The following is a 27,458-nucleotide window of genomic DNA, read 5'->3' as shown; positions in this document are numbered from 1 at the left end:
GGCCAGAGTCAAATAAGAGCAGTAGTAAGGGTAAGGCTGGATGTTTTCTGCACATCCATCAACAACATTTTTTTATTTTTTTTAAACTCGTCTTTACACCCATGACGTTTTTCCTGTAAATGCTTTTCTTATTTTCTTGACATAAAACTTGAAATGCCCTTTTATGCACACTGTGTAGCAACTAACCCACAATGGACTTGTGGAGGTAAGGTGCTAAAATGAAATTCCCTGTGTAGTACCCAAGTATTGAGAGGTGCTAAATCTGAGACAGGTTGAACATCTGTCTGTTACATGACTCATGAATAATAACATGTGGAATAAAACAACAATTGATTAGCTGTAACCACAGCTGCAAAAATAATTAGGCAAGTGTTTTGATAATGGAAAAGTCGTAACCTTTCCAGGTAAGAAATGTCAGGAAAATGCTGTTTTCAGCTGCTCAAATGTGCTTGTTTTTTCCTTTTCACTGATTTATATTATACTACCGTAAGTACAGATGGGTCTTACACCCAACACAACAACCTCTACATGTTTAGACTGTTAATTTCACAATTATATAGGTAACACTGTTTAATCTACTGTGATATAATTCCCATGGTGGTTTCATAATTAACTATAAAAAAATACTACATTTCTCAATTGTTTATTCTTAACATTCATATGTGCGTGTGCAGCCCCCCTAATGAAAATGCGTTTGAACACATGACAATACTAATACTAGCCAGGAGCATACATGAACAATACATGCACACACAGAAAGAAAAACTACAGATCAGCACACACTTACAAACATGAATTTGTCTTGAAGTTGTCATCAAACACACACCAATATTCACACATTCAGTTCACACACAGTGACATAAGAAGGCCTGTCCTGAGGACAAGCACCTTGATGTTGTTCTTATGAGACATCTGTACTAGGGCTGCAAGATTTGGGGAAATAATCTAATTGCGATTTTTCTGACAGATATTGCAATTTCGATTTGCGATATTTGTTTTTAAGCGACCCAACGGAAGTATATTGTAAAATGCGGTTATATCTCCGGCTAGGAAGGTCGTATCAACGTGCTCCCGTCTCTAGCACCCCCACAGCCCGAGCTACGAGTGAAAGAACTAAACTTACATGAAACCTCCGTTGGGTTGCTTTAAAGTCAAGCTTCAGTTTAAGATTCACCCTGTAATAGATGTAAAACATGTGATGGAGCATTACTAACCTGACTCAGATGGTTTGTTTCACCAAACCATCTAGGAAAGCTCCATTGGAAGCCATTTGCAAAAGTATTTCAAAAATACTTGGCAGGTGATTGGATCAATCTGTCCATCACCTACTATCATGGGCCACTTCTGATTGGTTAACAATGACTGGTACATGTGGAGCACAGCACTTCTGATTGGTGTGGACACACAAGAACACTTTTTTTCTTTTAAAAAAAAAAAAAAAAATCTTTGCGATTTGATAATTGCATCATTTAAAATCGATGAATCGTTCAGCCCTAATCTGTACTTATTTTGACCAAGATTTGCTTTTTCGCATTGTTTTTTCTTACCATTCCTCAGGGCCCACTGGTTTTTGTCCAAGAGTAACCGACCAATTTAAAAGGATAAAACCTTTTTCACACACTCCATTCATCAGCAAATGGCAGCCAGAGATGCAACAAGATGTTCAAAAGAACATAAATTGGAATATGGGTGTAAAAGGACAGATGTGTGAACGCTCCACTAAGATCCTTGTGTGTTCGGCAGATTTCTGGGCTCCTGTCCATCTGCACCAAACACCTGAACAGGGATAAAACAGTCGAGATTTCCTTTTATGCACTATTTTTATGCGAGTGATGAAAAATGTCCTCTCCAACGATTTGCATAGGCAGGGCACCTTTTTCAAATTAAATGGCACAACAGGGCTTTGGCAGGTAGCTCATCCCAATGCAGTGCTGAATTAATATACATACAAATGTTCTCACTTGCTTGTACATCACGCACACTCGCTAACTTATTGCTGAACAATTCCTTTCCTTTTGCATAAAATGTAAACACCATGAAGTTCATTCTCATTCAGGTCCTCATGACCAGACTTGAAGGAGGATTGGTAGACATTTGGTCATTTGCATGCTGGTGCATTACATACTTTGAAGTATCTAGCATGTTAACACCTTAGAAATATTTTAATGGACAGTAGAAATAGCTTTTGTGTCTACACTGGAGCAAAAAGACGTTTGCTCTTGAAGACACAGGGCTGGACTTGGTGGAAACATTTCTAAAGGAGACAGTCTCCGATGTAAGCCAGCTTTTAAGTTAACTGTTGACGAGTGATGAATGTTAGATGTAGAGAACAAAACTGCGCTGACAGGAGAGGTGAGAGAGGGAAAACAAGGCAGGAAGATCATGTAGCTTTCCGCAGATGCATGCGTAGCTTTGTTGATGAAATGTGCAGTATACCGTTGACGTTATGTAGGGGGGAAATGTTGATACGGCATGTTCTTACAGCAGGGGCAGTGTGTTGTGAGAATCCCCTCTCCTCTCGCATCAGCAGTCACTTTGAATGCTCCTTCCTATTTATTTATTTCTGCACATTAATCTGGGGGGTTTATGAAATGTTGCGTTTCATTAGAAAGAGAGAAGCGTGATAGAACAACAAAAGCAGAAGCACGAATGGCGGCACAGAAGTTGTGCTTTGGATTTGTGTTTGTCTAGTCATTTATTATGAGCAAAAGAGCTGTTAAAAGCACAACTAGAATGGAAATGTGTTTCAAGATGTATGTTCTGTGCATCATAAACTTGCAACAGTGATTTGCCAAATGATATCAATGAAACACCAAATAAACATATCTTATTAAATGGTATTAAAATGAAACTGATGGCCGATAAAACTGTCATTGAGTTTAAAGTGAGTTATAAAAGACGTCTTGTATTTCAACGAAGTATAACTGATTAATTGTCATAAGGGAGCTCTTCCTTAGCTTTGTGCTGCCGCCAAACGTTAGAATCGCAGCAAATTAAATGACAATATTATGAAATTGGAATACTTATGATAAAAACCCTCTAGATATGTGTTCCACGCTTCTGTCTTTTCCTCATTAATTACAGTGGAATGGACGTGTTTTACAGCACTCCATTAAACACAATGATCTGTGTAAAATTGCCACTTTGATGCATTTCTTATGCAAGAATAGCAGCACTCAGCTAGTCACCTGCAAAAGATGTATCCGGTTGATCTTAACCCTTAGCGGCTCACACTGACATTTGAAAGAATAGAATGCCTTTGTGGCCCTTTTTTAAATCATTGTATTGAGAGCCAGTTGTATTCACTTTGGGGACCGTTTCTTTTTTTCTAGAGTACAATAAGCAAAAGCATTTGCAAGTGTGACACGCTAGATGATTGACATTATTGAATATGTAAGCCAAATTTGGAGTTGTTAGTTTATTCGGAGTTGCACTCTTTCCAAACAATATATTATAAAGCTCATTCCCAATGGTATTCCCCCTCATTCCTTCCATTTATCCTCAGCTGTGAGCAGAAATGTCTTAGGAGTGTATCTTCAGCTGTATGAGATGGGATTAGACCAGATTTCAGTATTTACCCCCACCCCCTTTTTCCATCCTCTACATCCCTCACCCCCCTAATCTCCTGCTCCCATTTCATGATGACAGGAAACCCAGCGGGGCTTGAAGGACGCCATCTCAGCTCACACTCTCAAGAGGGAATTTTCTGAGTAATATGTGGAGACCATGATTTAAATGCACCTCAAAGGAATTGGGATCCTTCCCCCGCCTCTCCTTTCTATCGCAGATAAAGACAATGACTGTGAAGTCAGTGAACCATCTAATGTACGACGATCACTTTCCTCAGGCTCATTACTGTAGGGCACATGGAAGGAAGAATAGATTCATAATAATGCCTCTGCAGTTTCTCCAATTATCATGATTCTTCACAATCCCTGTAATTTTTTCGAAGGTGAAGCATAATCATGAGGTCACCTGGACAAGTATCCTGTGTGGGTATAAGACTTGTCTGTGGATGATAGCACACCTCCGCAAAGTATCAGTCACTTTTATATTAATAATTGTACTGTAGCTGCAAGTCAAATCCAGGGAAATATTCACTGTGACATTATGTAAAACAGGGAATTATGGGTGTAATGATTCTCGGTGTTTGCAGCACCGTAATCCGTGGAAGAATAATTAGAGCAAAGTTTATAGGATGGGGGGGGGGGGGTAACTTCATTGTTGAACATGGAAATACATGTGACTGTGCAATGTCTGTATAATTTTACCACCAATACTAAGGTGAAGGTGGATTTTTACTTTAATACTGTTTAGGTATTTTATTCCTCTACAAAGGAAGTATTATTTTCATGAAAAAACAAGGGCGGCTGTCTGTTATTGGAAATCCATCCGTACATATTTAGGAAGCCATTTACACAGTGAAATGGAGGCTTTGTAGTTATTTTCTTCCTTTTTGTTGTCAATGAGCAGCGGTGACAGTGAGTATCTGAGGCTCTCCTCAGTCTCAGTCTGAGGCAGGGCCCCGAGGGGCCCACTGAGCTTGTTTTGTGCTGGTACTCAATCTGTGTGGGGGTTGGAGACTATTCCAAGCACTTTCTTCTTTCCCTTCTTCTAATTGCATGCATCCCTTTAAAAAAACAAGCAATGAAGGCACTCTGGCTAAGACAGCGACACTGTGAAGTTAATATATTCCATAGAGCAGAGGGGATGGTGGAGAAATAATGACTTCTCTGGTGGAGCATTGCTCCCCTCGGTCCTCCTTTAGCTGACTACTCGAAAGGGGGTTTTCTTCTGATGGAAGACACCTTTAATTGCAGTTTCAACTCCTGCTCTCTAGCCTATTAATCATGTAAAATGGCTTGAAAAAAAGACTTCCGGGCCAACTGTCTTGGTATCTCCATTTTCAAGCAAGAAAATGTCACCTTGTATGTGTTTTTGCAGTTCACCTTACTCTTTGAGTTATGATCATGCTTCATTAAGCGAGTACCGTGCAGTCTGGTTTGAGGCTACAGGTGAGGTTGTTACCTGGGAGAGGTGCCACATGTCTCAGGAGAAAACCTGTGTCACGCTATCCCCCATACTCCTATTAAAACACCAGTCCAGGGAAAGGATCTCATTCTTATCCTCTACTCGTGTTAAGGTTTCAGACCCAGTAATTACCTCTCATGCTCGCTCTGCACGCAGACCTATAACCAACTGCATGCTATACCCCCAGGATTCAGTGCTTTACAGCCTTTCTGTGTTGCTTGCTTGGTGAAGGCACATCAATCCGATATTAGCACACCTCTACAGCTACTGACAGATTCCATGTTATAGTGGAAATACACTGTGTGCATATATGTGACAAATGGAATATAAATGCAGGTACAGACGTACTAATGTTACTGTCTGATAAGGCGTTCAAATCCATATTCAGCTGATCATCTTTAAATAATTTGTATTTGTTAGGTGTTATAGTGCTTGAACAGTTGTCTCCTGACTTTATATGCTGTTGCTATGGTAACAAACCAAGTATAGGGGTGCAATGTTTAGTTTCATGATGATATGCGTTTTAAGCAGATTCTAAATTAAAGAGACCATGTTTCAAATTAAAATTGCAATATCACATCACATTGAATCTGCTAGACATTCAATCCTGTTTGTTAAACCAATTGTTGGAGACTATAGCGGGAGAAAATTAAACGCTAGACCATGCAGAGTTCCTGGTTTTACCTAGAATATGTAAGAGCTAAGCTGAAGTATCTTGGTATCAAAAAAACTTGTCCAAACACATATTTGTTCCCCATGACATTATTCATCATTGGACTGTCTCGCTCTAACGGACAGAGGGTAGGCGTAAACACATCCATCTCACAACTGATTTGAGTTTCCATGGTTTGTGCTGACACAAGTCACTCTTACTTTTGCAGTTTCCCCGGCTCACTGGGACAATAAGTTAAGACAGCCGGGAGCTGCCATCCTTCTCCACTTCTGTCAAAAGGTCTAAAAGCAACAGAGCATGTCATTTGAGAATCATCAGTAGAATACCATAGATGGAGAGGCAGTCAATTGTATTTTCTTTTATTTATGTTGTGTTGGAACACTTTTGTTTTCTAGTTGTATTCAGTCTTTTCTCTGTACATAAATGATTGGAACAAAGTTGTATTCCTCCTGTTTTCCCTACTTCTTTTGTGGTTCAATAATCATTTGAAAGAATACTAGTTATCATAGCTGCATGCATATTTACAAAAGCACCACCACATTTAAAATTCACTACCAGATGCCATTTCCATTCCTCCCCACTTTTCCTGTAATTTCACTGAGTGTCAATGAAAGCAGAACTGCCGTTTGCTAGTCACTATGTTTGGCATTTTGCAGTGTAGTGTGTCACAAAGCTAGGCTAATGGCATTGTATTGCTGAGTTAATAGCTGACCATGATGAGGAGATAGCAGAGAAAGGGGGGGCTCCATTGACCTCATTTAGTCAGTGCAGAGTGTAGCTACCCTCTCAAACATTAACAGGGTGGAGACGGGATAATCGTCCAAACCCTTTAACAGATCTTATTGTTAACATATAGCACTTAAGCTGAAATTGTTTAGATGATGATGATCAGTAGTAATAGTATGGCACTGGTGAACATAACATCGATTTGATGTCTGCAGTGACTGATTGTGGCAAAAAAAAAAAGCTTATATTTAAGAGTGAATAGCCTTCTATCTCTTTTAGTCATAGACGGGGCCGCCGCTGTGCTCGGATGATGTACCTGACCTCAAGGAATCAAATCTCATCATCTCCATATTGAGAAGGGACAGCGCTAGAATCACCATTACTCATCTTTCAATTCCAATCATTTCTCAATTTGTTCAAGCTCTTTTGCCACTACAAAGCCAAGTGGTCCATGAAGAGGAAAGAGTGTGTGTTTGTGTGTGTGTGAGAGAGAGAGAGAGAGAGAGCAAGAGAGTGAGGAAGATGTGTGTGTATGTGTATTTGAGAGGGCAGGACAATAATGTGTCTTCACTTTTATTAGTGTAACAAATCACAGTGAGTACAGCTTGTCATTCTCAAAGCTGTACATCAATACATTATGGCCCTGCTTCATACAGAGCAATATTGCCATAGCTAACATGGGGTAAATTTGATTTCATCGTCAATGTTACACTCTCGGGCATGTTCGCTTTCCTTCTGGGTTACAAGGTTAAGAGCATTGACATTCTATTTGTTATTGCAGCTCAAAGGATGGATTTAGTTTGAACCAGCTCAGCCTTCTTTCCATATTCTGGTTAGACTTGTTTCTGTAAATAAATAAGCCTTTTCATATTCCTTTTTTCCAAGATTCACATAACATCACACTTGCTAATATAACATTTTTCTGTATTCTTAAATGATTTATTATATATTTCATATATTACAATTGTGTGCGTTTGGGACTGGAGTGTCACAGCATGGAGTCACTATAGTTGTTGACTTTTGACACAGCTGCCCCTGCCCTCAGGCTTGGATAAAAATAGTCTCACTCTCTCTCGCTCCATTGCAGTGAGCAGAAGTACAGCGTCTCCCAGCTAATGCATATGGAGCACATTTTCTATAGGATCACTCTGTTATATATTATAGATATTATCATTATTCTGTTCTCACTTAATCTCAATATGATATTATAATAAACTTAAAGGGTTTTTTATATATATAAAGTTTCACCAAATGCATGCAATCTTGAGAATACACATGTAAAAGTAAACATTCAAGTTTAACCAAAATTGAAATGTGTTTTCATAAACATAGTTTGTGTTTGTATTGATTTGTGCATTTTTGAATGACATTGTAATTACAAATGTCATTTATCAGCAGTGAAAGTGCACCCTATTGTTCTCCTGGTATACTTGGGATTGGACTGGTCTACTCGTATGCCATCACCCGATCTTTGCCCATGAAAGAGAGACCGCTAATATCAGCTGAATTCCACAGTCTAACTTTCCCTTCCCTAAAGAGCAAGCATCACCTCTCATCTGAAATATAGCAAAGTAGTGCAGTATCATTTTAGTTTCCACACAATAAGCTAAATAATTCAAATTTGAGATGGACATCAGAATAAAGTGCATTCTCTAAAAAAACAACATTCGTATGTTGCAGCTTTTGCATACAGGTTTGTCTGTCCTTGCACATTAACATATGCACATACGCTGTAGCCTGAGCCAAGTGTTGCCTGTTTGTGTTTACCAGGGTCGCGCAAAGAGCACAGTCAATTTGGACCAGGCCAAGTCTGAAATTAATTATACAATTACTTGCACATATCCCCGCAAAGAAAAATCTTCCAGGCTTCGTCTGAGCTAATTATTTCATAATTGTTGTTGGTGCCCTGTTGTTGATGTCTTCCAAAGTGCTTTGTATGGGGCCATATTAAATATTAAACAGACAGCTCGCCTTGTTCTGGTCAACTTAATTACCTTTTTCACTGCTGCACTGCTCTCATCTCCAGCCCCTTGTGCTTTCCATCCAAGCCTGTTTAAAATATACACATAGAAGCATGCTGTTTTTAATTATGTGCTGCTGTGGCAACATTTTGTTGCATGTCACAGTGGGCGAATCGGTGTGCGCTGTTGGTGGTTTAGCTCAGTTAACTTTAGTCCCTGATTTATTTATTGTATTCACTGTTTAATTTCCTTTTATTTCATTGAAGGGAGTTTCTTACCTTATGTGTGTGCCAAGAACAAGACAATGATGGTTTATTGTTTGCCTTAACCAAAAGAATAACACAGACTCATCAAACATAATAAAAATAATGTGCCACAGGAAGCTACAGATTGAGAGAGACCTTCTGTTTGGACGTAAGAAGTCAGCACGAGTGAAACCAATCTTGACTGCGGGTTTGGTGAGATGGGGAACTATATCCGCTTTTAAAATGTCTCTTGGCTCCTGAGAGCAACCACATCGTCAGCAGAAACACTCACCCTCCTCTTGTCCCCTGTTTATGAATAATGGATTTAGTGACCCTCCCTATATCCTCCATAGATGCCAGTCAATATCACTAAGGTCCAATTGAGCAACAGAGGTGTTATCTCATAGTTTACACGGAGCAGCATTTTCGAAATTCAAGTAAAACATTGCAAGACTCGTGTGTATTTTCCTCATTGTTATTGCTCTTAGGGCAGACTCTGGCGAATGTCTTCTCGGCTACAAGGGATAACATTGCTGCCAAGCACTATAACACAGCCCCCTGTCATATATAGCTTATTTCACAGACTCATCAAAGGAATAGGCTGTGTGTGTATGTGTGCAAATGTGCATGAAAATATGTCTCAGGCCCTCTTCTATAATAATGAAGGCCAGCAGTGCTGCCTGTGCAAGAGCAAAGCGTCCATGACGTGTCAGCAGCCTACATGTGCAGTTCGCCTCTTACAGCGAGATCAAACAGACAGGCACATGTTGTTCCTTTGTCCTCTTCTATCCCTCAGGTAAGCACATGAGGTGAGAGCAGCACCCCTGGATCAGTGGCCTCATTCTGCTCACTTTGTCAGCCCTGCAGCGCACCAGATCTCAGTAGAGAAGTGAGATTTCGGAGGGAAAAGCTTGCGTTTTGTTTACGTTTCAGTAAATGTTGCGCTATAGAAGAGGTGTTCAACTTTACGGCTCATTCTGTGGGTCTTCTAAGTAGCTGCTGTGAGTGATGGTTTGCTTTGCTTTTCCCAGAAGGGCGAAGCAAACACCTTGACAACAGTAATTAAAAGAGCATGTGAGGCCTAATTCACTTTCTTCTCTTAGTCTCCTCCCTTCACTTGGCCTAATAAATCAGTTATGCTTGAAGTATTTGCTTCTACTTAACTCTTTAACTCACCAGTGCACTTTGTGAAATAGCCTCCTGTCTGACAAGGAGCTGCTATAAAAGACTTAGAAAATTGTTGTGGGAATTCAATGTCTCTGCTGCATCCCGACTGAGCTTAACACTCAAAGTCAAAGTTTTAATCTTCCCTCACCACTGAAGCGTTATGTCTGATGAGGTATGAAGCCAAAACAGCTACAGTACTGTATTGTTTAGGGTTACCATAGGTCTGCGGTTGCTGGATATTGTAATGTCTATTCTTGACTCTTGGAAAATTAAGGATATGCCATCCAAGTGCTATCTCATTGTCCAAAGCCTCAAATATTGCTCAAATGTATTGAGATCAATACCCTGTCTTCCCTTAATCCATGTAGTATTTGCAGGTGCAATTACAGCCCAGAAAGCTGCTGTTATTTATATGAAAATGTAACTGCTGTTGAGCGCCAGTGTTGCCCACCACCCTTTCGTCAATAGCAACACAAATCGATGTCCAGCCAGCCAGTCCGCCAGTCTGTGTGTGTTTGTTTTTTAATCTATAAACATCCTCTCCAGAAACTCACAAACCTGGGTCACCGTCGCCATTATTATGGTATTTCCGAGCTGGAAGTAATTGTATAATCATTACCACTTCATGAAATCTTAATAGGTGCTGTAGATTAGAGACAAAGTAATGGCATGAGCCAGGAACTTGTGACTCCATTGGTAGTAAAATAGATGGCGAAGAAAAGTTTTTGTGTCTGTTTGGAAAGAATCTGCAATGCTCCATTACATCTTTGAATGTCTACGTTTTATGATTCGGGCATCAGCCAACTCTTCACAAAACATTACATTTAATATGTTAATAACGACTACATTTTACAATTCATTTGACTAAAATGAAGTGAGCGTTAACATATAATCAAAGGGGATGGGGTGACATTTTATCAAAGGTGGAACATGACAGAAATGTTTGATACATGTCAGCTCCTTTAGGGACTTCCTGGAGAGAGTAAATGGCGAGGTGGGAGGAGAGAAGCAGCAGTGAACTACTCACCCACAAGGCCTTATCAGCCTGTCGTATTATTTCAACACAAAGAACCTCAGACGGCTATCTCACGCCCATCTCTCCGATAAGGTCTGCTGCCACAAACAAAAATCAAAGACAAAAAGGAGGGTGTGAAAGAGCAAAATGACAAAGCAAAGTGAGACTCCCTCAGCATGTTGGCCTTTTATTACCTGCCCCTGCAAGATGACTGATAACCGCCCAAAGACAATGAAAGACGGAAGATAAGTTTGAGGAAAGAGGAAGGGTAAAGCTACGAAGATAAAGACTAAGGACTGTGTAAAGACCCGAACATTTCATTAAAGGAAAGCCTGATGTTTGCACAGGGGGATGAGAAGGATAAGGTAAAATGAAAGAGGTGGTAGGATTAGGTCTGGAAAAGGCCACGCGCATGTGCGTGCGTTCCTATTCTTCCTCCTCCTACTGCTTTTCTGTTACCTGTGTGTTAGGAAAACAACTGACACATGATCAGGTACAGCCTCGGAACCTCTGTGACCATGTGTTGCTACTTCTATGGCCCTCGGACAACAAGATAAACACCAGTATAGATGTGTGTGAGTTTGCACACTCCTCCAAGTGCTCCTCTTTCAGATTTTTTTTCATTGCCCTTTATTCCAATGGGTTACATTACAGTCCACAACAAAACCGATACAAATAATGGAAGTGTTCAGGAAAGGCTTGTTATAGCTGCTTCCTCTTCCCTCCCTCTGCTCTGTGCTCCACTAGGAGGAGTTGCAGGCCTGCACGGACACAGACGTCCAGGCAGACATAATGCACAACATGTATCATCATGGCAGTAGTGCTTGCCTCCCTGGTGTGATCGCCCTCCCCGTTATAAACCACAACTCTGGAAGATCGCTGAGTCAGGAGAGGTTTAGTTCGTATTAGTACTCCAGCATATGGCAAGAGTTTCGTTGGCCAAATGTAATGGCACGTTGTTGGCCCATTTTGTGTCACATTGTGGACGAAAACAATATAGACTTTACTACACTTCACCATTACAATAATGGCTACCTGTTTAAGTTTCAGATGTTCAAAGACTTCTGTTATAGAACAGACTGTCGGTAAAGCCTGCCAGGTCCTTAAGGCTTTGCAGGAAGCCATTTCAGTCCCCATGAAATCTTGATTTATCTTTGGTGGTCCTGTTGAAGATGGTGAGCAGCCGCACTTGTGCTGCTTGCCAGAGCTGAGCACCATGAATTTTCCATCGACAACTTGAAATCAGAGTTATAGTTGGCTGGGAAGGACAGATGCTCTGGCTGGGTGTACATGCGGGTGTAGTCTGAGCACTCTTGTGTGTGTGGCATAGAGTGTGAATTGCTCTATAAACTCATCACAGGCTCATAAAGAAAGCTGACATTTACAGCAAAGCGCAAAGGTCAAGGAGTTGAGCCTGATGAGATCATGATTGAGGAAAGGCTGTGTTAGCCCTGCCACCTCAAGAAATGCATAGAAGAGTGGACGAGGAAACCAACAAATGGAAGAAATGAAAACAACAGAACATATGTGGGAGGTGCAAGTCATCAGAGTAATAATTACATTTTAGTTTGACACATGTCCGGGGTTAACATTGGCCTCGTATGAATGAAATGCCTCACGTACAGTACAGACAGAACAGAGATCTTTAGTGATCACTTAGACTGATGATTTATGATGCATCCAAACTGTAGCTGATCGGGCCAATGCGGACAGACATTCTGATCATGTAGATCTAATTAGAACTCCCAGAGTGGGACCGGAGCGTATGTCTCAGCCGACCCACACACACCGGGCACAGCCACATCCTCATTAGCTCCAACAATGTCACCGGGCCTGGTCGACACACAGCCCTAAAATATGGTAGAGAGCAAAAGGTGCCCTCGCTCTGTGTGTCCTGTTGCTTTGAAGCCACCCTGATTTCTTGACAAAGGGCCTGATTGCTAACGTGAGCTGCGTCCAGAGACACAATTAATGAAGACAGTAACGTGCAGCGGAGGGAGCTACTAGGCTTCAGTCTTTGAAAGATCCCCGGTTCTGTGTGTGGGGACTGAAATGTTGCCAGATTGGTATCTGAACCTTATGGGTCCCTCATACCTTTTGATGAAATACTGAAGCTGTTGAGGAAGAGCTGACAGGCACACTCCCTATGGCCAAGTCCTGTCTTTTTTCTGCATCTCAGTTGTCTGACATTCTCAGATCTTTGATTCTTTTTTCTTTCTTTTTTTGCGAGTGAAAGAATGAGAAGGAGAGTAAAAGAGGGCGATAGAGATACTGCGAGAGTCTATGTGCCTGCTCCTGTGTGTGTTCTGGATGAGCAACCATCTGATGAACTGCCTTTCCACGACCGAGCTAGTGTACGCCACAGCCAGTGAGATCCTGTTGTTGTTGTGTTGGTTAACAATGCTCTCCCCCAGCACCACAACTCACAGAGCAGCAGTAAGAGGTTGGCAGACTCTAATGGAAACGTCATCTCCCAGATAAAAGATGGCCCGGCATTGATGAGAGGGGGAGTTATGTGAGGTGTATAATAAAAGAACCATTTCCAATCGGTTCCGAAGCCAATTTAAGAGCGCTGAATGAAGACAGACGCTGTCATAGACAAACTGAAAAGCCGACAGTCATTCATAGCACTTCCTCTGTTTGTCAAGCAGAGGGACCGTTCAATACAGTGCTCCATACTCCTGCCTTGAGCATGACGGGCAATAAGTCAACACAACAGCTTGATATGGGAATCAAAAGTGTGGTGTGCACTCTCACTGTTGTTCCTCTAAGTTTTCAGTAAAACTCTCCTGTGATGCTTCAGATACGTTTTCTCACTGATGTCATGCTTATTGAAAATGGTGCACACTTTCATGGGGTTTTTTCTAACCTAGTACCAACTATTGCTGAATATAACAATACTTTATGGAAGAAGTGAGCAGTGCTCAGAATTATAAATGTTTTCCTGTAACCTCAGAATCAGTCCCATCTCTGTGTCCCAAACTCTGAGTGTACAGTATATTCATTCTGATAGAAGAAGAAGAATTGTGGACCCTTCAACCTGAACCAAAATCAAATATTTTGACCACCAAAGAATAAGCTAAAATAAGGGTGTTTTGTGTAATAATTTGGTGGGTTATCACACCCTGAAGCATCACCGGCAGTATTTCAAAAAGCATACCTGGTAGCTGTTCTAGCCTTAGCCTTACTGACCGAATGTAGACTGTGGCAATAAGCATGCCATTTGCCACGTATACCCGGTTGCACTCCTCTACTGCAATATATTATGCAAAGGTATGTTGCTGTATCCTGTGCTTAGCACTGTGATTGGTCTAACGAAATACAAACCCGGTGTCACCCCTATACCGTAATGATAACATGTGAAGCCAGACTTTTCTCCAGCTCTGACAGAGATAGGTCGGTCTATGCAGGACTAGTCCAAACCGTTCATCTCAACCTATCCCATTCCTCCTTTTGTCCCTATCAGACCACAGGGAGCCAGAGGAGAAGACGTGATTTCAAGTCAACGTATTCTCTGTCGCATCTCCCCGGCATAATACTTGTTGACATCCAACACAAGCTAGAGAAATGATTATGGTAATGCAAGCTGTATAAACAAGCATAATGCCTATTTTCCATGTGCCCACTATAATCATATGTATTAATGCAAGCGCAACCGAAGAGGGAATGATCTGTGTAATATGTAAGCTTGTTTTGGAAGCAGTTCATTCTCACATTCTGCTGTGCGTACTGCTAGTCTTCGCTCAGATTCACTTTATTATGTTTTTGACGATGCTTTCTTTTGTATTCATTTTCATATATATTACCTCAGGCAGTTGTATAAATGGTATTCCCCCCAGTGTGCAATATAGACAGGAAGCCCTTTGGAACATGCCTTCTTTAAAGTTTGTGAATTGAGTTTGGATGTTTTTCGCTAAAATAGATGAATAGTAAATCAGCTGTATTAGGTATTATGTTGTCATAGTCATATCAGGTTTTGCTTCACTCAAGTAAATCCAAAGATGTACTACTCATGTCCATTGTGTTATAACAAACTGCTCTCAGGTGGTGGCTCAATCTCCCAGCAAATTGTTGAATTGTCAGTCTTAGCATGCACTGTCATTGTTTCAATTTGCCTCCCGCCTGAATTCTCCCAACTTCTCAAAGATGACAGTCTCCATGGCAGATATGTCCATTTTCCAAACAGAAATGCCTGACTTCCCTTTTATCACATATTTTGATCTTTATTTCACATATTTATGAAATCCATTTGATAGTTATTATCGTCATGTTGAACAGAATGAGGAGTTTGTCAAAAAGAGACAAGCAAGCAGGCAGGAGGGCAGGAGACGGTGCTGCAGTGAGGCAGCCATCTTACAGAGGAGCCTCATCATTTCAAAGGCTAAAATGTGTAAGAGTCACAACAAAGACGAAACTATCCATTTCCATCAGCTTTCCCCGTTGCTTTTCTTCTTTTCACTTTCTTCTCTGGAACATAGGGTGTATTACAGTGACTGAATTGTAACTTATTCTGTCGCTTTCCTTCTCCGCTGCTGCGTCTACAGTATCTGTCTTTATCTCTCTTTGGAACTATTAGAAGATTAATCAGGCTGTCTTGGCTCTTCTTAGACACACTCTGCTGATGGTGCTTTCCACCACAGTAGAGGCTGGTGGGTGGCAGCCATTAGAACATGGTAGTACTTTGATCTTCTCTGCGGATTTACAAAATTGCACTTCTTGCTCCTTGTTGAAGGGTAAAGGAGTGTGAGAGAGGAAGCTGTTTGGTAATTCTTCTTTTACACCTGTTAAATGTGACACCAGAGCTTTCTCTTTTTTTTAAGAAATGTTTTGGGGAACCAAGTCTGTTTGCCTGTACATTCCAACATGAATCGAGGTGTGTTCTTCATCTCTTCATGAATCTTTAAGTAGCTTCCTCAGTCTGGCACAGACCAGAACACTGACTCCTACATGCCCTCCACATTGTCAGTGTAATGACTACAAAGCAATTTATCCCCTGTTACTGCCTCCCGACCACACACACCTTGCTCTGTCAACTCTGCTTAATTAGCAGCACATAACGACCTGTAGTGAATTATTGTTTTTAATTAAACAATTTTACCGCCTCTACAAATAAGATCTGTGTTTATGGGCTGGATGAGGGGCAGTCAGCAAGGAATCAGTTAACGTCAATTTCCCGCTCCAAGCTGAAGAGAGATGGAATCAACGTGCCGCTGCTGAAAAGAGAAAATTAAATCCAATTTCCATTACCGTGATAACGTGATTACATCAAATCACCAAGTGCCCTATAGCTAAGTATGGAAATGCACATGCATGTGCAGACCTTGAGAACCCTGTGCCAGCGAAGCATGCCTCGCACACACTTGGCTCTTTCTCCCTCTCTCATCTGCACACACTATCAGCTACATGCCCAAATACACAGAGAGATATAAAGTGTCTATTGAGCCATCACACAGATTAATGTTTGGTAGAGTGGGTTGGAATTTGCTCTCCCATAACAAGGCTTGGGCGCTCCCCCTCTACTTGGATATCCAGCCTTCATGGCCGTGTTACACCTGGATGGCCCTACTAATAGAAGCATGTTATACGACTTGCATTCAGAACGCCTGGCACAATAATCCCTTTTTATAATTCATACCGCCCTATTTCCAGATTCCATGCTCATTTTAGCCCTGTGACCGTTGCATTGGGTCAGCATAATAACTCCCCTGCACACACTGAAAAACAAACTGTTTTGCATGCTTGAATATTGGTTAGGTAAGACATTTATATGTGCATACCTTTTTGGTTCCTTGCTACTCACGCTATGCTGTCATTTCAACAGTAAAGCAAAAATAAGGACTTTCTTAGACCTGTTATAGGACTTTAGATGTTTACCTGATGTTGATAGTGTCATTTAGGTTAGATCGTTTTTTAATGTCTAATCAGTATTATTTCAAGGACCAAATCCAAAATAGTATTTAATTTGCATGTTTGCAATCGCTCAGACACGAGAGAAAAAGCTATCTGTGCAGATGGACGGTGAACTATACTGAACACTGAATGAACCCCAGCTGAAATACTTCTGATTTGCTTGACAATTTCCTATGCAGGAAATGAATGAAATGTAATTGTGCCTCATCTTGCTGAATAGACAAGCCCTTGTGCCAGTACAATGCTGTGAATTGGAAATCTTTGTGATTTGAATTGGCATCCTTGTAACCCATTTTTTCACAGTGAAAGCAGATCTCTCCCTAACAGCTTTTGGCAAAACAGCCCATTGCTTTCAGTAGCGTTCAGTAACAATTCCTGGCTGTAAGGTAAATATTGTGTGGGCCATTCAACCAACTGCAATATCACAGAGGAAGCCAACAAGGGAAGTATTTATTTAAAGGACTCATACAGTGGGATGTTTCAATACAACAGTATTGCCTGCGTGTGAGTGTGTGTTTTGTCATGTGTGCACCTAAACTGGCACCACAACATAAGTGGGTGAGAGTGGTTATATCAGGACACCACAAGTCATTACATATTATAATGTAGCATTTATAAGGCAACCTACTTAGCTTCTCAGGTGACAATGCCACCTTGACTACCACCTTCTCAGTGTTTGCGGTTCTGTTTGTGTGTCTGGAACGGGTTGGATGAAACGTCTGACGCTCCATTGCCAAATGTCACAAGTGGTCCATCCTTCTGGGGAAATAAATTGGCTCTCTTTTAAGCAGCAGGTGTGTCGACAGGAGCGGCAGCATATGTTGGGAATCGGACAACTAAAGACGACAGTTTGTTCTCCGTTTTGGCTTTTCTCATTATGATCTGGACAGCACCTTGATGATGAATGTGTCTTTGTGAAGAATTCTTTTTGGGGATAAGATAGCTCAGGGCAACTCATGAATCTTTAATGAGAAGCATAGCATAGCCCTTTGCATGTTTTGTTTCTCTTCATATACATGAGACCAGATAACGCACATATTACATTCTTGGCCAACAGGTAAAGTTTGTTATGGTGGCTCAGTAGTTCAGCTAGCAAACTGGAATGTTAGCACTCTGGGGTTCGTATTTGTCATTGCTTAGGGCCAAATATGAACCCCAGTGTGCTAACGTGCCCTAAATGACAATTTGCTGATGAGAATGTCATTACTTTTGACAAATGTAGTCGTTAAATGTATTATTAGACAAATTAAAATGATGATATGATAATAGCACAAGATGAAAAGTTAAGGGATAACCAAAGTAATTACAATCCAGCCTGAGGAGCGGCATACAGTACTTGCATCCACCTCATTTCATTGCAACCATCCAATAGTTGTCAGAATTTCTTTCAAAATCTGAAATGTCAACCTCCAGGTGGCACAAGAAGACAAAAGTAAAACGCTGATTCTCTGGACTCAATGATTGGTCAGATACCTGCAAGATTGTACGATTATCTTCTTGTACCTTGCCTAGCTAGGCCAACTTGCTGAATGACGATACATATAAAACTCTCCCTTGTCACATGACAGATTAAATCCACAGTAGCACTGACTACATTTATAATCAGAAGTACATTTAGCAAATGTGTTCACAAAAACACACTCAGATCCCCCTTTTTTCACTGTATCACATTTTGTATCACATACAATGGGTTTACAGATGTCTTGCTATAGGGTTGCAATACTGAATAATTCAGTGTCGTGGCTAAAAACAATGCGATACAAACATAGCAAAAGCACTTTCTTTGCGAGTTATCTCTTCATCTCATGCAGGGAACAGTGAACATTATACCCTAGGCATGAACACAGTCCACTTTCATCACTTTAAAAAACCTAGAGGATCAGTCTCACTGACTTTCTGTCTTTTCATGATACAATATGGGTAAAGCTCATCCATCAAAGCTTTTCACACTGAGATAGCCCTCGTGCCTTCACCTTCCACTTCTCCACCTTTGCTTTTTCTTAGTGCACGGTTCTGCCACGGTTAGTAAGCTCTGTTCAAGTCATCAAAGCAGTTTCAGTGGTCTTGCCACGCTACCTCCCTGTTTGGTTCAAGGACATATGGCTGTTTCTGATGGCGGAGAAGCCTGTGACCAGTGAAATTAGACTTTCTTGCAGTCTGGTTTGGTATAGCCCTTACACAGCCCAGGGAAAGTACAGAGAAATGGAGCAGTTGTATGCTCTATGCAATGTAATCCTATGAAATGGTGCCTAAGCACTCTTGCATATGTTTAAGATTGAAAAAATGTCTGAAATCTCACAGACAATTTTAATTATATAAAAAAAAAAACATGTATATATATAAACACAACATTTCCTTGTATTCATTAAACATGATTATTGCTGTCTCCAAGCCATTCATATAATATTGGTGGACAAACAAGTTACTAATTAACATTCACAAAAGACAGGATTATTGCTGTTAGTTGTGCAGTGTTGACATTTGCACTGTCACACTGAAGTCTTTCAGTTCAATTGAATTCAGTCTTCCTAGATTTCCTCAGTATTCACAGTTTTATTTACTCCTTTTATTTTGCATAAAATAAAGTTTAGTACCAAAGATGTTTTCCATATTTAGCATATGTTGTGCAGGAGGCTATCTGGGCCTGTGTTGTGGCAAGGCACAGCTGGGGAACAACACTTACCCAACAGGAAGATATAGACCAGGCTGGATTGAAAGAAATGTGTCCATTTACTCAGCCTTCCCCAGTGTTAAATCTGTATACATGTGAGCGAATAACAGTGTGCGCTTGTGTACGCTTGCTTATGAGCATCAAGGGGAACTGGGTGGAGAGGGCTGCTGTAAGGCCAGAAATAGAGAGGGAAAGACTGATGGCACAGGCAAAGATATATGCTTGGCTGGAGAAGTTAATAAAATAGAAGCTGTGTTATGATGAATAAGGAAAGGGCCATAAAAGAGAATGTATGTAGTGAATCTCCCTGGCGAGTAGCACTGAACAGCCTGGTGAGCACACCCAGGGGAAGGCTTTTTAATCTGCAGCCCTCCCTAACACTTTGCACTGCACAGGGAAATGGGCCCACATTCTGCTTGAGCTTCAATAAGATAGACCTGTGGAAACCTTGAGCTGGACATAGACTGAAAGAAAAGTTGATGCCACGCTAGAAAAGCTTTGACTAAGGACAGGTAAATTAATGTGCTTTTCAAAGGAAGGGCTGCCATGTTAAACAAATTGTTTTTTACATACAATGTACTAAATAACCACATGGGAATGCTAATTATTGCCTTACATTTCTTCATTGTATGCACCAATGTGAGACTCGCATACACACTGCTCTCCTGTGGTAATTGAAAAAAGTGGATAACAAAGCTGGAGTCTGTGAAACATTTTTGCAAATCTATATCAATGATAAGTACCTTACAATCATTTTTAGTATGCATTTCTCTTGATATAGTAACAACACTGCAGACACTCTACTCTACATTCACTTTATAAAAAGTAGGCTCAAGCTGTTTCAGCCTTTCTTGATTTCAAATCATGGATTGTGCAATTCTGGGTGAGGCAGTGTAGAGGCGTCACATACTCCAAAATAGATGAGGCTACTCATTTTATTTGGCAGCTTGTAGAGCTTTTTGCCTTTTTATAAAAATATTTGTGTAAGGGAGATGCTGTCAGAGACACAGATGTCCAAAAAACTTTATATTTTGAAAGCCAATCACAGAGAACATTCATTCTAGATGCTTGTACTTTTCGGAGATGTTTTTGTTTCCATCCTGCATACAGTAGGCAGTTTAGAAACCCTCCATTTCATTATGTCATTTCCAGTCAGACAAATATGTCTCTCTGTGAGTAGTTACGCATTTGAATGACAATATGTCTGACTTGCTTCCTATTGCTGTGAACTTAGGGCTGCGGAAAGCAGAAAGAATGGTGGGGTCTTTGTGGGAGCAGCCATAGCAGCTGTTCATTTTTCGGCTGAGTTGCTTTCAGAGAAGCCAGTTACCTTTCTGATGATGAATGCCTCTGTACGCTGAGCTGTCTCAGAACTCCAGCAGCCTTTAAACCCTGACAGCCGGTGCAGCCTCAGCCCCACAACCTCAGGCCTCCAACCTCAGCATGTCCTTCAACGCGAGAAATCAATGGCAGTCTCTCCCTTCTCCGGCCAACTGCTGCTACCGCTGCCTACGCAAAACAGTCTACTTAGTAATACGGGAGCTAATGCTCATGTGCAGTGGCAGGTGAGACCTCAGCAACAGTGTAAAGTCAGAGGGATCATCACAAAGGCAACATGTGTAGCCAGGGAGGCAGGCATCTGTGGTTGAGAGATAGAGTAATGGGTTGTGATGGGGGAGGTATTGGGTTGACAGTGATTGCTATCTGCGTGTGGACAACCAGACATCTCTGATGGAGTGATAAGGCCGACCTTATACCTTCAGTCCAGCGAGTTCCCTTCGGGACCAGCTCCTGCTGTTCGCCTTAATAGCTTGAATTCCCTTTCTCTTTAGTTCCCATCTAAGTCCACCTACTGTACTCTATGCCTTTCCACCTCTCTCTTCCCTGTAATCGACTTTCTCATTTCTCCAGTCTTTGCTTTGATCTGTCTTTCTCTTTTTCTCTCTAATTCACTTCCCTCATTCACTCCAGTCTTCTGCTCTATCGTGTGCTTCTCTTCCTCTCCATCAACAGTCACTCCCTGTGAGTCAGGCACTGGGGCAGGAGATTAATGATGGTTGAGAAGCTTTGGCAGTGTTTGATTTTCTATTATCAAAACTGAACTGCCTCAGCCGGGCTTTATCTTCAGTTTGGGGTGTGGTAGTGAAGGCAGCTGGAATTGCTCTGTTATCATTGAATTAAATATTTACAAATACAAAAAACACAGATTCAGCACGTAATGAAATAACATTTAAAAGCTACATAAACAAACTACGTCATTCAAAACTTTATTTATGCAAAGCTGCCAAATGTAATCAGCATGAGCCTACGTGGCTGTTTGTCACATAAATAAAGTCTTGCTCACACACTGATTTCACTGTTAGTATTCTAACAGGCATTTGGAAAAGTAGCAGTGGTTTTGATTTTCTATTGATTCCTGCAAGCTGACAGTACTGTAGGTCTAAGCTTTGTTCTCAAACTGTACATTTTAAATAAGAGAGTGTATACTAGGTGGGCATGGTCTTATGAAATGTACTTTTTTATTGCATTATGGAAACATTTTAAAAAGGGAGAGTTTCTGTGAAAATATATTTTTTTAAATTATATATATTTAAGCGCTTTGAGTTGCACGGGTCATCTCTTTAGGGGGATGAATTATGGAAGAGGATGTTAAAAAGGTGATAGACATAGACATAGACAATGTCATGGTAACCATTGTGTGCGTCCTATTACTCTTTCAGCTCCAGCATCATTAGTCTGTCCCACAGGGGACAACCGAAGATGCAAAGTTTGTGTAGGTGGTGTTCCAACATGAGAAGTTTGTGTCACATGTCTTTCCCTCTCTGTTGTTCAAGTTCCATATACCTTCAATGTTAACGTGCAAGGAAAGGAAAAAAAACATGGAAAATGTGATTGGAAGAGAGCGAGAGGGATTGAGTAGGAGGCGAAATCAGAGGCAGGCACAGTGAGGAGTGGAAGAAATAGGACACAGCGAAAATCTAAGCAAAGTGATAGAGCAAAGCAGGGGGAAAGAGTAAGAGCCTCAGGCTGGGAGGCACCAGCCCAAGTATCCTAGTCAATTAACATCCCAACCCAGCACTAATTCTCAGTCTATTTCAGACCATTAATTATGTGCACCATCAGTTCCAGCTCACTTGGCCCAACACAAGTCTTCATCACATTGCCGTGCCCCCCGACGGATCCTGTTTTACCAGAGAAATAGATGCAGTTTACATATTAATGTTGAAATGGAGATAAAAGTTGTATGGAGCAAGGTCCCTTGTATGACTCAAGTGAGAAGAGATGGGATGATTTCATTAGACACTCTAAGTAATTGCTTTAAACCAGGGGTCGGCAACCTTTTTGATATGAAGTGCCATTTAAAAAAAAAAAGGGGTCAGCGTGCCAAATCCACATTAAGATCACTATGACTCGCGCATGCATGCACGCACGTGAACGGTTATGGCATGACCACCTAAACAGAAAGATATGGACACAAGATATGTGCAAATGTATTTAGTATCCTATCCATGTGAACATGATTTAAGTGGGGGGGGACCTAACATCCTCTAGGGAGGTACGGGGGCATGCACCCCCGGGAAGATTTTTTTTTTTATATTGAAGTTAAAAGCATCAATCTGGTGCACTCTGAGAGCAACATTAAGAGATCTATGGACAGCGTTTTTATCATTTGTCCCGCGTCCCACATATTGAGACTATGTCCCGCATTTGAGTGACAGTCGCACAGAAAGGCCGGCTCGGTTCGCTGACGGTCGGCAACGCCCTTTATTATTATATTTTTTAAACGGCATCATGTAAAATGACACGTTACGCTCGTGTTGTGTTCAAGGAACCTGTCCTTGGCCAGGAAAAACAGGCAGTCGCTTGTTTAATTCTGTTGCGGTCTAGATTTCTTAAATGTTTTGTTTCCTTCTGCGCTGCGGAATGCGCGCTCTGGCGGCAGTCTCGTTCGGCGGTCTCGTTCAGGATCCGAAAATACAATTTAAATATTTTGCACACTTATTCCACTTATTCCTAGTGTGCCACTGGTTACGGTACCACATGCCAATGGTGGCACGCGTGCCTAGGGTTGCCGACCCCTGCTTTAAACTAACAAGTATACTTAAGAAGATGTTTAAACTTAGGTTAATGCTACAGGTCTACTAAACACTGTCACCCATTATCATGGATCTGTAGGGGAGTTATTCTTAAAATGACAGAGGTCTGGATAGTTTGCTTTCATCAATTAGGCTCTATATATTTTTTTCCTCAAGCTCTGGGTGATACTTTTTAGTTAGAGGTGTCAGCAGGCCCAGAGGGGAGTCAGACCAAACCGGCTCTCTGCAGGCTGAACAGTTTCTCCTATCTATGGACAGGTAGGAGAAATAGCCCTCCATGCAGAAACTAGGTTAACTGTGGGGAGAGAAAAAGGTATCAGCAAATTAGCTTTCATCCATTTCCTGGCCCTAACATTACGAGAGACCTAATCAAAAGTGCTGGGCTTCCCGCCTGACAGGTTTTAAGGTGTACTGTAGTAACACCTGACTGCCCTCTTCTAATTTCAGCAGCAGCAGGAGAAGCTCTTTTATCCGCGATAACGGACAGCGCTGGAAACAATCGAGATATATATATATATATATATACTGTATACCGTATAGTATATATGAAATGGCCCTAGCCAGTGCTACAGTGCTCTCGGCAGGCCAGCATGGAGTCAAATATTTGGGTCAAAAGCTGAGAAAAATTAATTACAAAATGAAAAAAATACTTCATTATGCAAACAACGCCATTGGCGAGGTGACATGGTCTCATTAGAAGGTGCTAAATAATCTCAAAAATAAACGACTGCACCCGGGGGATCACACACTTTCCTTCCATCAATTTCTTGTTAATACAACCCAAGAGCCTGCCTTAATCAGTTGTATCTCATTAGAGCAAATGTTATTGGCTTCCTTTTTGTAGAACTTTTGAAATGTGTCAATGCCTGGTTCAGTTGACCATTTAATCCTTACACGGAGCCAGGTTACAAAGTTCCGTCCCAGTAATGATAATCAATTGATGAATATCAAACAACCAACATGGACACTGTGAAGATGAACGAGGCAGTGGTGTGAACACTGCAGCTCAGGGGAGAGTGTTAGCCAATCAGCCCAATTGTGTTGCCACCAGATGCTACCATTGTATACAGCACAAATCGATCACGGCTATATGTAATTTAGCAGTACCACAAACACAAAGACACTACGGTTTATAAAGGTGTGGCTAATGGTGAAACTTCTAGGCTGTACTGGCAACCTTTTTTTCCTGCTAAATATATATGGAGTAGATGCAGTCTGTATCACTACATGGTGGATTCAGATGAAAGTGCCTGGTCAGCTCCACAGGGAAGACAAACAACCAAATATCTGTCATTTGGTAGCGTCTGTCATCACCTTGCAGAGGGGCTGTCTTCACCGCTGTCAACACATCTATCTGCAGATTTCCCCCCCACACTATTAATCCTTGAGCAGGTGTTCCTTTCTGCACCCACAATAACTGACAAGTGAGTATAATTGGACAAAATCCTGAAATTGAGTGGGTTGGATGAGGCTTTTTTTTCCCCTCCTAAAACCTTTAGTTTATTCAGTTGTTGCGTCTCATCGTTGATTAAGATGATTGGGATCAGATTAAATGAATGCTGATGATTGCAGTAGGACTATGTTAATCTGGAGAATGGAAAGAAAAATAAAAGCACTACTTCTGCCATTTTATGACTGACTCGGTTGGCTCATAATGACGGCTCCTGGCTAGACTTGTCACCTTGCTCTCTGGCCCTAACAGGCATTTTATTCGACACCATAATGTCAGGCTGCCATAGGACAGAGGAGAGAGAAGGATTTTAAACCCTTGCAGTGTGTGAGGAGGCTGGCAGGTGTTGATGGCTGTTCCCTTCACTTTTGAAAACCAGCGAGAAAGTATTCTAGCTAAAAGTTATGTGTTTTAAATTTGAAGAAAAATAACTACATACAAATGTTGAAACATATTTTTTTAAATCTCAAGAAATAAAAAACAAAATCAAAGAATGTGTGACTATAATATATAACTTACTGGACAGTAACTGGACCCAAGCAGATGAAAACGCTAAGAGTCACAGCTTGTTAAAACACATTCAACTAAGGTCCAGCGGTTGCTTATGATTGGACAGCAGCAGAAAGTCATTAACTTGTTGTTGTGCTCTAACTGAGAAAACCATTGCTATCTTTAGTGATCACTCGGCTGTATACTCAACGGCGTTTAAATGAGATGTCAGTACACAAAGACTGCAAAAAGAGCCCATCAAAAAAAAGCTAAGACCCAATATAGTGTCTAATACTCCAGGTTTTAGGAAGGTAATTGTTGCAATCCTCTGCAGTATATAGAAGCATCCATCAGCACAGAGATATTGGGTCAGTTTCACTCAATAATAGCTGCTGGACAGGATAAAGACAATGATCCCATATCTCTTTAGGGTGCTCTGTTTAAGGATCAGGATCTTGAGTTTTGAGAAGATATGGCCAGGAGGAGGCAGACATTTGAGCATTGTCTGAGAAAAACAACAATTTAGTTAAAATCTCATGTGCAGCACATATCAGAGATGTTCACCGTTATCCCTCTTGGTAATTTGAATGGCTTCTCTTTTTGCACCGCTTTTTCTTCTCTAAGTGTGAAGTAGAACGGCGCCGTCCTGTGAGTCTGACTACTGGTGTTATATGATTTGTATTGCTGTCAAATAGTATACACGAGAGACCGTTGTAGTCAAAAATATGGTTTGTTTTTGTTCTGTATACATATCAAGGTCCCTTTTTTCCTATATAAACATTGTCCTTCTTTCCTTTTATTCTTTCTAGGATGTTTCTGTCAAAGAAGCACTACCAGCGCTACCTCTATGAATTCATATCACATCCATTTATGTACTCAGCTTTGATTGATTGGGCTACAATGATTAGATCTCACCTCTCCTGTTTGCTGTAAAGGATACTCTGCTTGAAGGCAAACAGAGAGGCTTGAGTCGGTATCACAAGTATAGCAACTGTATATTCTCCCTTTTTTCCATCTTAGCTGCCCCACACCAACTAAAGCCCTCCATCTGTCAGGCATTTTTCAAAAAGAAAATGGGGTTTGAGAGCAGATACAATAGTGTAGCATTACATGTTTTAAATATTTCGAAAGCAACCAAAGCCCTCCATTATCTGATATATCTAGGACAAGGTTTAATCCTCTGAGGTTTAAGTAAATCGTACTTCTTGTCGTCATTTAACACCTCTTGTCCTAGATCTGTTAATGTATCCCTCTTCCGAGATGGACATGCTTCAGTATTTGGATAGGAAAGTCAGTATGAGCTATGATAACATTAAAACACAGACAAGTGAGCGGACATGAGTGCATGATGGCACTTACAGGCTGTTTTTTGTCAGTGGCTCTGGAATCAAAGAGAAACCGGGGTGGATAAAGAAAAGCAATGGCACAATAATACACAAGGCTGATGGGAAATAATGTTGGAGAAGTTGGAAAAAAAGTCATCCATGAAATTGCTTGTTGCATCCTTTAAAACCTCTTGATTGATGGTGGCAATTTTAAAGCTTGGCAGTTTCCCAGTTCTGTGGAGGTATTAGAAACAAGTACCCCTGGGTTCTCTTAAAGGAAAATGCACCCTAAAACACTTTAACCCAGTTAAATAACAGCTATTGGCAATATACATTTAAGGGTCCATTTTGTTGTTTGTGAGTGTATCCCTCTTGTTCCTGATAATCGCCAAACATCACATTCACTTCTACAGCTGTGGGCAGCCTAATAGGAAAATGTTACTGTCTGTTGTTTTTAGAGCACATGTCGGATTTAAGCATTTCTCAGAGACGGCAGAAAGCGTTATCTCTGATGCTCTCAATTTAAATTCTGAGTTAAGTTTGAAATTACATACAGGCTAAGCAGTATAAATGCAATGCATGCAAGAGGACATTTGCCATATGTTTTGCTTGTGACTGCGATGCTTATCACAATTGCTGTAACTGCATTTCTACATTGCCTCCATCACCATGGCAACAAGCTTAATAACCTCCATACT

At 41.0% G+C, this 27,458-nt stretch overlaps 1 protein-coding gene across 6 annotated transcripts in view; it reads left to right on the top strand.

Annotated features, from left to right (window-relative positions):
- LOC117499778 (neurexin-1a) overlaps positions 1-27,458 on the top strand; it is a 228,207-nt gene that overhangs the window by 149,956 nt on the left and 50,793 nt on the right. The gene's annotated exons all lie outside the window — the stretch shown is intronic.

Source organism: Trematomus bernacchii, unplaced genomic scaffold, assembly GCF_902827165.1.
Source record: "Trematomus bernacchii unplaced genomic scaffold, fTreBer1.1, whole genome shotgun sequence".
Lineage (NCBI taxonomy): Eukaryota > Metazoa > Chordata > Actinopteri > Perciformes > Nototheniidae > Trematomus > Trematomus bernacchii.
Note: the sequence above shows the minus strand (reverse complement) of the source record. Positions and strands in the feature narration are given on the sequence as shown.